The 10506-nt window shown below is 52.6% G+C and overlaps 2 long non-coding RNA genes across 2 annotated transcripts; both read left to right on the top strand.

Moving 5' to 3' along the window:
• Positions 1 to 5687: 5687 nt before the first annotated feature.
• On the top strand, positions 5688 to 9683 carry LOC135314557 (uncharacterized). The gene is made up of 3 exons (XR_010374073.1): positions 5688 to 5753; positions 7993 to 9316; positions 9538 to 9683. It is a non-coding gene; the product is annotated as an uncharacterized LOC135314557 (long non-coding RNA).
• Positions 5998 to 7585, top strand: LOC135314556 (uncharacterized). The gene is made up of 3 exons (XR_010374072.1): positions 5998 to 7171; positions 7393 to 7438; positions 7548 to 7585. It is a non-coding gene; the product is annotated as an uncharacterized LOC135314556 (long non-coding RNA).
• Positions 9684 to 10506: the final 823 nt, after the last annotated feature.

Genomic DNA, 10506 nt, shown 5'->3' with positions numbered 1-10506 from the left:
ATCCCCAGATATTTTTCTGTCTCTCTGCATTCCTCGGGACATCTTTTATCCTAGTCACAGTCCTTTCTGACACTTCCCTCAGGCTCCACATCCACCTTGTAGCGCCTTTGTCACAGAGCGCTCATTTGTTCCTCTATGCTATGTAGGAATCTTCTGTTCAGTCCTTGGCCGCCTGAGACCATCTGTACTCTGCTCAGATGATCTCCCAAGTTCCTCCTTCTTGTCCAAAGCTGTTTTTCATCTGCTACCCCACCCCCACCCCCCTACCCCCATCCTCAGGGTCACAACATAACTCAGGAGCCCAATCGGAATGAGAAAGCAAGTGCCACGAGATTAACAATTACAAAATACCAGCAACTTATTTGTGCAGCTTCTTATCTCCCTTACCTTCTTTATCGTTACATCAGAGCGTCCCATACCTTTGTTACGCAGCACTCCTTTCTCTCCTCTGCCATCTCTGTTTGGTACTTTTGTCACTCAGTTGTCTGTAGTTTGCCTACATGCCCTCCTGAGATTCCAAGGGCCGGGCTGCGTCTCCAAGCATTCGTTTAGTAGCCTGCCTCTTTTTAATTCCTCTAGTCTCTATAAGTGTCATCTGAGCCATTTCTTGTACTCCATGGCACTCTTGTAGCGCTTTAGGTCCCTTTGTGGGGATTTTTGCTGGTGCTTTTCACAGCACTCTTATCTTACTCTTTGCCATTTAAGATACCTTCGTTCAGCCCCCAGCCCCCTAATAGCATCTGTACTGTGCTGAAATACTTTTGGATCTCCTAATTTTTATCTCCAAGGCTTCTTTGGTGTCTCGGGCTCCCTCGGGCTTTCTCTGCTCCTTTTGCCGAGTTCCCATGAGACATCCCCTATGGCCCAGGACTCTGTTCTAGCTCAGAAGGGCACTTTGCACCCCTCTTTACCCTTCGGCTCTCTTCCTGAGTTGGTATCTGTTACCCCGATCAATTTTTTTTCTCAACTCTGTGCCTTCCCCCCTCCCCCGAGGATATCTGTTAGTTTGTTCAAGACCCTTTTGAGCTTCTTGCATTCTCACCACTGCTTTAGCTTCTTTGGTCCCTTAGATACCATTCCTATCTGTGCTATCCCTGAGACAAAGGCTCTCGTTCAGTCAGAATCTTGCCTAAAGCCATCTTTGCACTCTGCCGTAATCACTCTGTCTTATAGTATGTTTCTATTTGGTATCTGGTGCCCCAAAAAAGTCTATAGTTGGCTCAGATCTTATCTTGAGATTCCTGGAGAGTTGATAGCGTTGATCTATTGATATCAACACATGTCTCAATGAGTTTTAGTTGCACTTCCCCATTTATTCTTAATTTAGCTACTTAGATATTATATATAGTTATATATTATATATACTGCTTATATATTAATTAAGATGCTTCTTATAACATCTGAGACAATTCCTGTATTTCCCTTTCTATTTTTTTGTCCTTTGAGACTGGTATCAGTCTCTTAAGGAAATGAGGTCGAGAGTGTCAAAGTTACTTCAAATTAGTAATAAATTACAATAAATAGTTTAATTTGAACCAGAGATTTAAATCTGCTTTGTCATTCAGTGCTATCTAGGCTATAGCTCTGCTAGTACATAGGTAGTACGCGTGCTTTTGCTAGAAAGAAACCATAACTCTAGGGTGGGCTTTTTTTCCCTTCTTTTAGAGCAAAGTAAAACACACAATTATCAGTCATAACAATGTTATTGTATTCAAGGAGCTGCTCTTCTAAGAAAAACCAGCACAACATGTTTTTTTCCTATGTACATCCTAGCAAAATGAAGTTCAGTTTCTTACCTGGTCACATTGCTGATACAATATACGTAGTTGTAGAAAAAGAAATAGTACTGCAATTGCAGTAAACCCTACTATCTTTATCTTCTTCCATGCTGTAAACATAAAGCACTTGAGAAAACTTCCTGCTGTTCCTTCAGCTGCCTTTATACTCTGCAGTGGTTCACCCCTCCCCTTTCCCAGGTGATTGTGGGAAGGATGGTGGGCGGGGGCCGGGGTATAAGAGCCACAGCCCCTAGGCAGAGAGCTCACTTCTCTCCTGGGCTTCTCTGATGTTACTTTACTTAATTGTAATTTTTAAGATGTATAATTTTTTTTTTGATAGGTGTGTTTTGCTATTTAAAGAAATGTAGATGTTTGTCAGAGGTAAGGATTTTAAAACTTGGTAAGGTTTGGTGGCATTTAAATTTGAAATATCATTAGTGTCTAAACTTACTATTTTTTTTGGTCATCTAATAGTGTATTGGAGTGGTAAGATGGCTTAACAATGTGTTGTTGTGGGTCTTTTTGCGTTTTTTCTTAATTGTAAGCTTATTTATTTTACTGTTGGAGTTCCTTATTTTATCAAAGAATAAATCTTGGGGTTATAATCATAAGCTTTCTTGTATAATCTAGAAGGTGTTGACATTAACTCTTAATGGTATTAGTAATAAGATGATGTGGTAGGGGTTAGGGTGAACATTCTGTATGCACTTGTACATGGGAGTTGATATGTGCTGTTTCTTTGTGCAAAGAGTAATACAAGTATATAGTTAATATCCATAGACTTTTGTAAAATCTTGTGTAGCCTTTTGTAGAGCCAATAGCTAAAGGCAATGTGAACGGACAGTAACTTCTATAGTATTTTGTAGATATTAAGGGGGTGACTGTAGCTGGCAGCTAGAGTGCTAGCCAAGATTACACCTTAAAGGTCCTCAGGTTTGTCCATGCATAGGGTTTAATAGTCGATTTAATGTATTTGTTCTAATGGCAGGCAGTAGTTGGGCTCTAGATGGTGTTCCTACATGGGAATGAGACCCGGGGATTGGTTAAGCTATTGCAGTGCATTCAGGTGACTTCTACCATGTTCTATTTTCCACATGCAGAGGTGGAGTTGTGCAGAGTGACAGAAGAAAACAAGGGAAATGCTATAAGAAGGTAGGCCAGTATGTGGTATATAGAGGGTAGATGTAACTGATAGCTGAATGACCCTCTGGTTTTTTAAGAGGGTTTGAAGGCAGTAAAGAATAAGCCAAGTGCAATCTGGACACGGGAGGGGACTCGGGGAAGGTGAGAGGCGATTGGTGCACTGAAGTAGGGGCTCTTTTTGAGGTGTTGTATTGATGGTGAAGTTAAAAGTGACCCGAGTTACTTGTATGTTGCAGGTGGTGGGTGAGCCTCAAGGTGACAGGTGGAACTACAAAGCCCAGGCAGGCAAGCTGTAAAAGAAAATGAGTGTGAGAATGGGACTCAGTGAGGGTAGGTTGCTGTTCTGGGCAGTATTTCAGCATGTAATTTCTTCCTTAGGTCCTTACATACACTCCATGTAGGCTTCGTGAGGGAGATAGATATGCTGTGGTGAGGAGACATTGGAGAGGGTGAGGCAGTTGAAGGCCGGGTGTTTAATAGCAAAGCCTTATCCAGCAACTCAATTGAAGCATTTGTCTCTGGTGGTTGGTTGTGTGCAGGCTGCCTTTGGGACTGGATGTGTCTTTCAGGTGGGCTGGGTCACAGAGAGGAGGGGCGTGGAGCCGGTGACCTTTCTTGGAACCGCAACGGTAACTTTGTGTATCCTGTGGTATCTCTAGGGGGCTGCAAGGGATGGCATTGTCCAGGTCCAGAATGGGCACGGAGCAGCCGGGTGCATGTGAGGTGGACGATGTTGCGGGGTAGGTCCTTTGAAACTGATGGGATGCTGACAGCACTGCTGCATGTGGATTTTTGTTGTTTTTGTTTAGATGATGAAAAGGCACCTGGCACCTGGAGGACCAATGCAGTGGGCTGAATGTGCGCTTGTCCTTCAGAAGGATGGATGGACCGAGACTCTCGCCCCCCTGAAAGCTAAGTTGAGGCAACGGTGCTGGGGAAGGGGTCGGGGGAGGGAGGGGTTTGAAAGATGGCACGGCGGAGCAGGCTGTCTGGGAAGCAGTCCCCTTTGAGCAGGGAAAAGGAGCGGGTTCCTATTCAGCATGACAGGAACGTGTGCCGGGCAGGGTGGTTCCGGGCAGTGTGTGTTATTGTGCAGCGTGTGTGTTGTGTTGGGTGTCTGCGACCTTCCTCGGGTCTTGGTCGTTCTCTTTGTTCTTTAGGAGCCAGGCAGGTGCCTTGGCAGCGTTCCCAGGGCCCAGTGAGGCCCTAGTCGTGGGCTCGGCGCCCATCGGGCGCTTCTCTTTTGGCGTCGCAAGCTTCAGGTGTCGATCGTTTTGGCGTCTCGGACAGTCGTCTTGCGCGGCGTCGTTCCCGGCTGCGTGAGCAGCGCCGCTCTGTCGCTGTGAGTTTTTTGGGACTGGCATTTCTTCCTCGTATCCTTAAGCGGTTAGGTCTTGAAGCCGGGCTGGTTGCGCACCCGTTCTCTCGGTTGTGAGAGGAAGCGCTTGTCACGGGCCATGAAGCTGTCATCATTTTCTGGTGTTGCCGTAGGGCCTGCTGATGTCACTGTCTGGGTCCCGCAGGTGGTCTTGCTGGACGGGGGTTTCTGTCTGGGTGTCGTCGTTCTCTCCGAGAGCTCCCTCAACTTTTGGGGTGCTTTGCTTGTAGCGTTCTGTGTAGCATTCTTCTGTGTTTGTCTTGGAGCCGCCCTGCCCGGGGGTGTAGGGTCTGGGCTAGGTGGCCTGGTGCTGGGAGCCTATGGTTCAGGTGTATTTGCCCCCAGGCTCTTGGGCGGGGGGGAGGTTTTGCAGCCATTCTAGTTCGAGTGGCTGTTGTCGGTGGGTGAGGGAAGTAATTCCTGTGGGTTTTGTGGGCCCCCAGGGAACAACCGTAGGTGTCTCGGAGAGGGAGCTAGTGTTCTAGCTGAGCAGATAGCATGTCAAGGGTGTTCTGGCTTGTCTGTGCGCTGGGCTTAATGTTTGATGTATTGTGCTCATGTTTAAGAGCCGCCCTAGTTGGGCTCTTGAGGGGTGTTCCTACATGCGATCGAGACCTGTGTTGTGGTTCAGCTGTCACTGTGCATGCAGGTGACATGTTTGGTATTGGTTTGGCAGATGCCGAGGGAGGAGTCGTGCAGGGGGATGGAGGACGGCGCTGTAAGCAGGTCAGTTGGTGTGTGATGTATCCAGAGGGAAGACGTGGTGGTTGGCTCTACTAGCCCATTACAGTATTTTTTCTTTGAGGGTGCATGCGAGGAGCCGAGTGGGATCTGGGCACCAGAGGGGAATTCCCCAGGGTGAGTGGTGATGGGTGGGCTGAAGTGTAGCGATATGTCCTGAGGGGTCGCCTTGCAGGCGGTCGAGAGCAACATGTGTTTGGGTCGTGCAGGTGAGGGGTGAGCCTCAAGATGGCAATGGGATCTGATGGAGTCCAGGCAGGTGAGCTGTCGAGGACCAGGTGTGTGTCTGAGATGGGGGGTCGGTGTTGGTATCCTGAGACTCCCGCAGCGTCTGAGTGGGTCCTCTTTTGCTTGGGTTCTTGCAGGTGATGCACGCAGGCTTCAGAGGGGAGGCGCCGCATGCCGACGAGAGGTCCGAGAGGTGAGGGGGTCGAAGGCCAGGCTGTTGCTTGAGAGCAAGGTGTCGTACGGCCACTCAGTTGAAGGGTTTGTCTTTGGGTTTGCAGGCTGTGCCCTGGCTGCCTTTGGGACTGGATTCACGTTTGAGGTGAGCTGGGTCGCAGGGAGGAGGGGGTGTGGGGCTGGTGGTGTTTGCTCTTCCTTTTTTGGAAAAGTGATGGTAACTTTGTGTATCCTGTGGTATCTCTAGGGGCTGCAAGGGATGGCATTCGTCCACGTCTGGAATGGGCACGGAGCAGCCGGGTGCGCGTGAGGTGGACGATGTTGCGGGGTAGGTCCTTTGAAACTGATGGGATGCTGACAGCACTGCTGCATGTGGATTTTTGTTGTTTTTGTTTAGATGATGAAAAGGCACCTGGAGGACCGATGCAGTGGGCTGAATGTGTGCTTGTCCTTCAGAAGGATGGGAAGAGGGAAACTCTTGGCCCTTGAAAGCTAAGTTGAGGCAACAGTGCTGGGGAAGGGGTTGGGGGAGCGAGGGGGGGCACGGTTGGCTGTGGCAGGAAGGGGTTCTAAAGAGAGCGTAGGGGAGAGGGTTGTCTAGGAAGCGGTCCCCTTTGAGCAGGGGAATGGAGCGGGTTCCTCTGAAATATGACAGTAGTGTGCCCTGGGCAGGGCGGTTCCAGGCTGTGCGTGTCGTTGTGTAGTGCGTCTGTGTGTTGGGTGTGTTTGACCTTCCTCGGGTCTCGGGTGTTCTTTGTTCCGCAGGATCTCGAGGCAGGTGCCTCGGCAGCGTTAGTAGGGCCCGGCGAGGCCCTAGTCGTGGGCACGGCGCCCATTGGGCGCTTCTCTTTTGGCGTCGCAAGCTTCCAGCGTGGATCGTTTTGGCGTCTCGGGTGGTTCTGGCCGGTGGTCTTGTGCCGCGCCGTTCCCGGCCACGTGAGCGGCTCTGCTCACTCCCAGTCGCTTTTAGGGACTGGCGCTTCTTCCTTGCATCTTCAGGGGCTGAGGTCTTGAAGGCGGGCTGCTTGCGCATCCGTCTCGTCAGTTTTGAGAGGAAGCGCTTGTCCCCGCCCACGAAGGTGTCGTCGTTTTCTGGCGTGGCGCTAGGAGCACGCTAGGGTCCTGCGCCTGCTCTTACCGCATGGAGGTTTTCTGTCCGTGCGTCGTCGCTCTCGCCGACCAGCTTGGCTTGTATTTTGAGGCGTGTTGTTGTTGGCGTTCTGTGTAGGGTTCGCCTGTGGTTGTGGTGTCTTGGCTTGGAGCCGCCCTGCCCGGGGGTGTCGAGTCAGGGCAAGGTGGCACAGGAACGATGAGAGGCTATGGCTTATGTGTCAAAGTGCCTTGCTTCTTTGGGGGAAATGATGTGTGGCCCTCCTAGATCGAGCGGCCGTTGTCAGTGGGTGAGAAGAAGAATTCCCATGGTGTTTTGTGGCTTCCCAGGGGCTGACGGTAGCTGTCGGGGAGAGGGAGCTCCTGCGTCAGCGGAGCAGAGAGCATCTCAAGGGCGTTCCGGCTTGGAGGTGGGTCGGGCGTAATGCTTGGTTTACGGTGCTTAGATGGCAGAGCAGGCCTAGCTGGGCTCTCGATGGGCTTGCTACCTGGGAACAAGGCCTGTGGAATGGCTAAGCTATTGCTGTTCATTGAGGGGACTTGTTTGATATTTTGGCAGATGCCGAGGGAGGAGTCGTGCAGGGCGACGGAGGAGGGCCGAGGATAGCGCTGTAAGCAGGTGAGTTGGTGCGTGGTGTATGTAGAGGGAAGTGGTGACTGATGGCTCTGTGAGTGCAATATGGCATTAATATTTGAGGGTGCATGTGGTGGGCCAAGCGGGATCCGGGCACCGGAGGGGAACTGCACGGGGTGAGCAATGTTAGGTGCGCTGAAGTAGCGATGTGTCTCTTTGGGGCTTTGCAGTTAGAGTCATGAACAACCCATGTTTGGGTCTTGCAGGTGGTGGTCGAGCTTGAACATGGCAGTTGGAACTGATGGCGTCCAGGTAGGTGAGCTGGTGAGGAAAAGGTGCGAGTCTTAAACGGGGATTGGTGTGGGTAGCTTGACGGTTCTGCAGCCTCTCAGCAGGTGCCTTTCTGCTTGGATTTTTGCAGGTGCCGCAATCAGCCTTCAGAGGGGAGACGACGCATGTCGACGAGGGGTCCGAGAAGGTGAGGCGATTGCGGTCAAGGCGGTGGTTCCGTACCAAGGTGTTGTGCGGCAAGCGGGTTGAAGCGTTTCTGTTTGGTTTTTTTAGACTGTGTGCGGCTGCCTTTGGGACTGGATGCGCGTTTGAGGTGAGCTGGGTCGCAGGGAGGAGGGGCGTGGGGCTGGGGAGATCTTCCTTTGGAAGGGCAGTGGTAACATGGTCTCCTGGTATCCCTAGGGGCCACAAGGGAGGACAACAGTGTGAGTTGGGCACGGCCACAGAGCAAGTGAGCAGAGCAGCTGGGCGCATCTGAGGTAGACGGATGCAGCGGCCTAGGTCTTTGTAGAGTGATGGGATGCTGACTGACAGGGCTGTTGTGTGGGGCTTGTGATAGTTTTTGTTTTTTTCAGATGACGAAGAGGCAGCTGGTGACTGGAGGAGTGACGTGTGCTTGTCCTCCAGAAGGAAGGGAAGAGGGAGAGACTCGGCCCCTTGAAAGCTAAGTTGAGGCAACGGTGCTGGGGAAGGGGTTGGGGGAGCGAGGGGGGGCACGGTTGGCTGTGGCAGGAAGGGGTTCTAAAGAGAGCGTAGGGGAGAGGGTTGTCTAGGAAGCGGTCCCCTTTGAGCAGGGGAATGGAGCGGGTTCCTCTGAAATATGACAGTAGTGTGCCCTGGGCAGGGCGGTTCCAGGCTGTGCGTGTCGTTGTGTAGTGCGTCTGTGTGTTGGGTGTGTTTGACCTTCCTCGGGTCTCGGGTGTTCTTTGTTCCGCAGGATCGAGGCAGGTGCCTCGGCAGCGTTAGTAGGGCCCGGCGAGGCCCTAGTCGTGGGCACGGCGCCCATCGGGCGCTTCTCTTTTGGCGTCGCAAGCTTCCAGCGTGGATCGTTTTGGCGTCTCGGGTGGTTCTGGCCGGTGGTCTTGTGCCGCGCCGTTCCCGGCCACGTGAGCGGCTCTGCTCACTCCCAGTCGCTTTTAGGGACTGGCGCTTCTTCCTTGCATCTTCAGGGGCTGAGGTCTTGAAGGCGGGCTGCTTGCGCATCCGTCTCGTCAGTTTTGAGAGGAAGCGCTTGTCCCCGCCCACGAAGGTGTCGTCGTTTTCTGGCGTGGCGCTAGGAGCACGCTAGGGTCCTGCGCCTGCTCTTACCGCATGGAGGTTTTCTGTCCGTGCGTCGTCGCTCTCGCCGACCAACTTGGCTTGTATTTTGAGGCGTGTTGTTGTTGGCGTTCTGTGTAGGGTTCGCCTGTGGTTGTGGTGTCTTGGCTTGGAGCCGCCCTGCCCGGGGGTGTCGAGTCAGGGCAAGGTGGCACAGGAACGATGAGAGGCTATGGCTTATGTGTCAAAGTGCCTTGCTTCTTTGGGGGAAATGATGTGTGGCCCTCCTAGATCGAGCGGCCGTTGTCAGTGGGTGAGAAGAAGAATTCCCATGGTGTTTTGTGGCTTCCCAGGGGCTGACGGTAGCTGTCGGGGAGAGGGAGCTCCTGCGTCAGCGGAGCAGAGAGCATCTCAAGGGCGTTCCGGCTTGGAGGTGGGTCGGGCGTAATGCTTGGTTTACGGTGCTTAGATGGCAGAGCAGGCCTAGCTGGGCTCTCGATGGGCTTGCTACCTGGGAACAAGGCCTGTGGAATGGCTAAGCTATTGCTGTTCATTGAGGGGACTTGTTTGATATTTTGGCAGATGCCGAGGGAGGAGTCGTGCAGGGCGACGGAGGAGGGCCGAGGATAGCGCTGTAAGCAGGTGAGTTGGTGCGTGGTGTATGTAGAGGGAAGTGGTGACTGATGGCTCTGTGAGTGCAATATGGCATTAATATTTGAGGGTGCATGTGGTGGGCCAAGCGGGATCCGGGCACCGGAGGGGAACTGCACGGGGTGAGCAATGTTAGGTGCGCTGAAGTAGCGATGTGTCTCTTTGGGGCTTTGCAGTTAGAGTCATGAACAACCCATGTTTGGGTCTTGCAGGTGGTGGTCGAGCTTGAACATGGCAGTTGGAACTGATGGCGTCCAGGTAGGTGAGCTGGTGAGGAAAAGGTGCGAGTCTTAAACGGGGATTGGTGTGGGTAGCTTGACGGTTCTGCAGCCTCTCAGCAGGTGCCTTTCTGCTTGGATTTTTGCAGGTGCCGCAATCAGCCTTCAGAGGGGAGACGACGCATGTCGACGAGGGGTCCGAGAAGGTGAGGCGATTGCGGTCAAGGCGGTGGTTCCGTACCAAGGTGTTGTGCGGCAAGCGGGTTGAAGCGTTTCTGTTTGGTTTTTTTAGACTGTGTGCGGCTGCCTTTGGGACTGGATGCGCGTTCGAGGTGAGCTGGGTCGCAGGGAGGAGGGGCGTGGGGCTGGGGAGATCTTCCTTTGGAAGGGCAGTGGTAACATGGTCTCCTGGTATCCCTAGGGGCCACAAGGGAGGACAACAGTGTGAGTTGGGCACGGCCACAGAGCAAGTGAGCAGAGCAGCTGGGCGCATCTGAGGTAGACGGATGCAGCGGCCTAGGTCTTTGTAGAGTGATGGGATGCTGACTGACAGGGCTGTTGTGTGGGGCTTGTGATAGTTTTTGTTTTTTTCAGATGACGAAGAGGCAGCTGGTGACTGGAGGAGTGACGTGTGCTTGTCCTCCAGAAGGAAGGGAAGAGGGAGAGACTCGGCCCCTTGAAAGCTAAGTTGAGGCAACGGTGCTGGGGAAGGGGTTGGGGGAGCGAGGGGGGGCACGGTTGGCTGTGGCAGGAAGGGGTTCTAAAGAGAGCGTAGGGGAGAGGGTTGTCTAGGAAGCGGTCCCCTTTGAGCAGGGGAATGGAGCGGGTTCCTCTGAAATATGACAGTAGTGTGCCCTGGGCAGGGCGGTTCCAGGCTGTGCGTGTCGTTGTGTAGTGCGTCTGTGTGTTGGGTGTGTTTGACCTTCCTCGGGTCTCGGGTGTTCTTTGTTCCGCAGGATCGAG

Source organism: Phalacrocorax carbo, chromosome 8 (genome assembly GCF_963921805.1).
Source record: "Phalacrocorax carbo chromosome 8, bPhaCar2.1, whole genome shotgun sequence".
Classification (NCBI taxonomy): domain Eukaryota; kingdom Metazoa; phylum Chordata; class Aves; order Suliformes; family Phalacrocoracidae; genus Phalacrocorax; species Phalacrocorax carbo.
The sequence above is the reverse complement of the archived record's forward strand: the minus strand, read 5'-3'. Positions and strand labels throughout refer to the sequence as shown.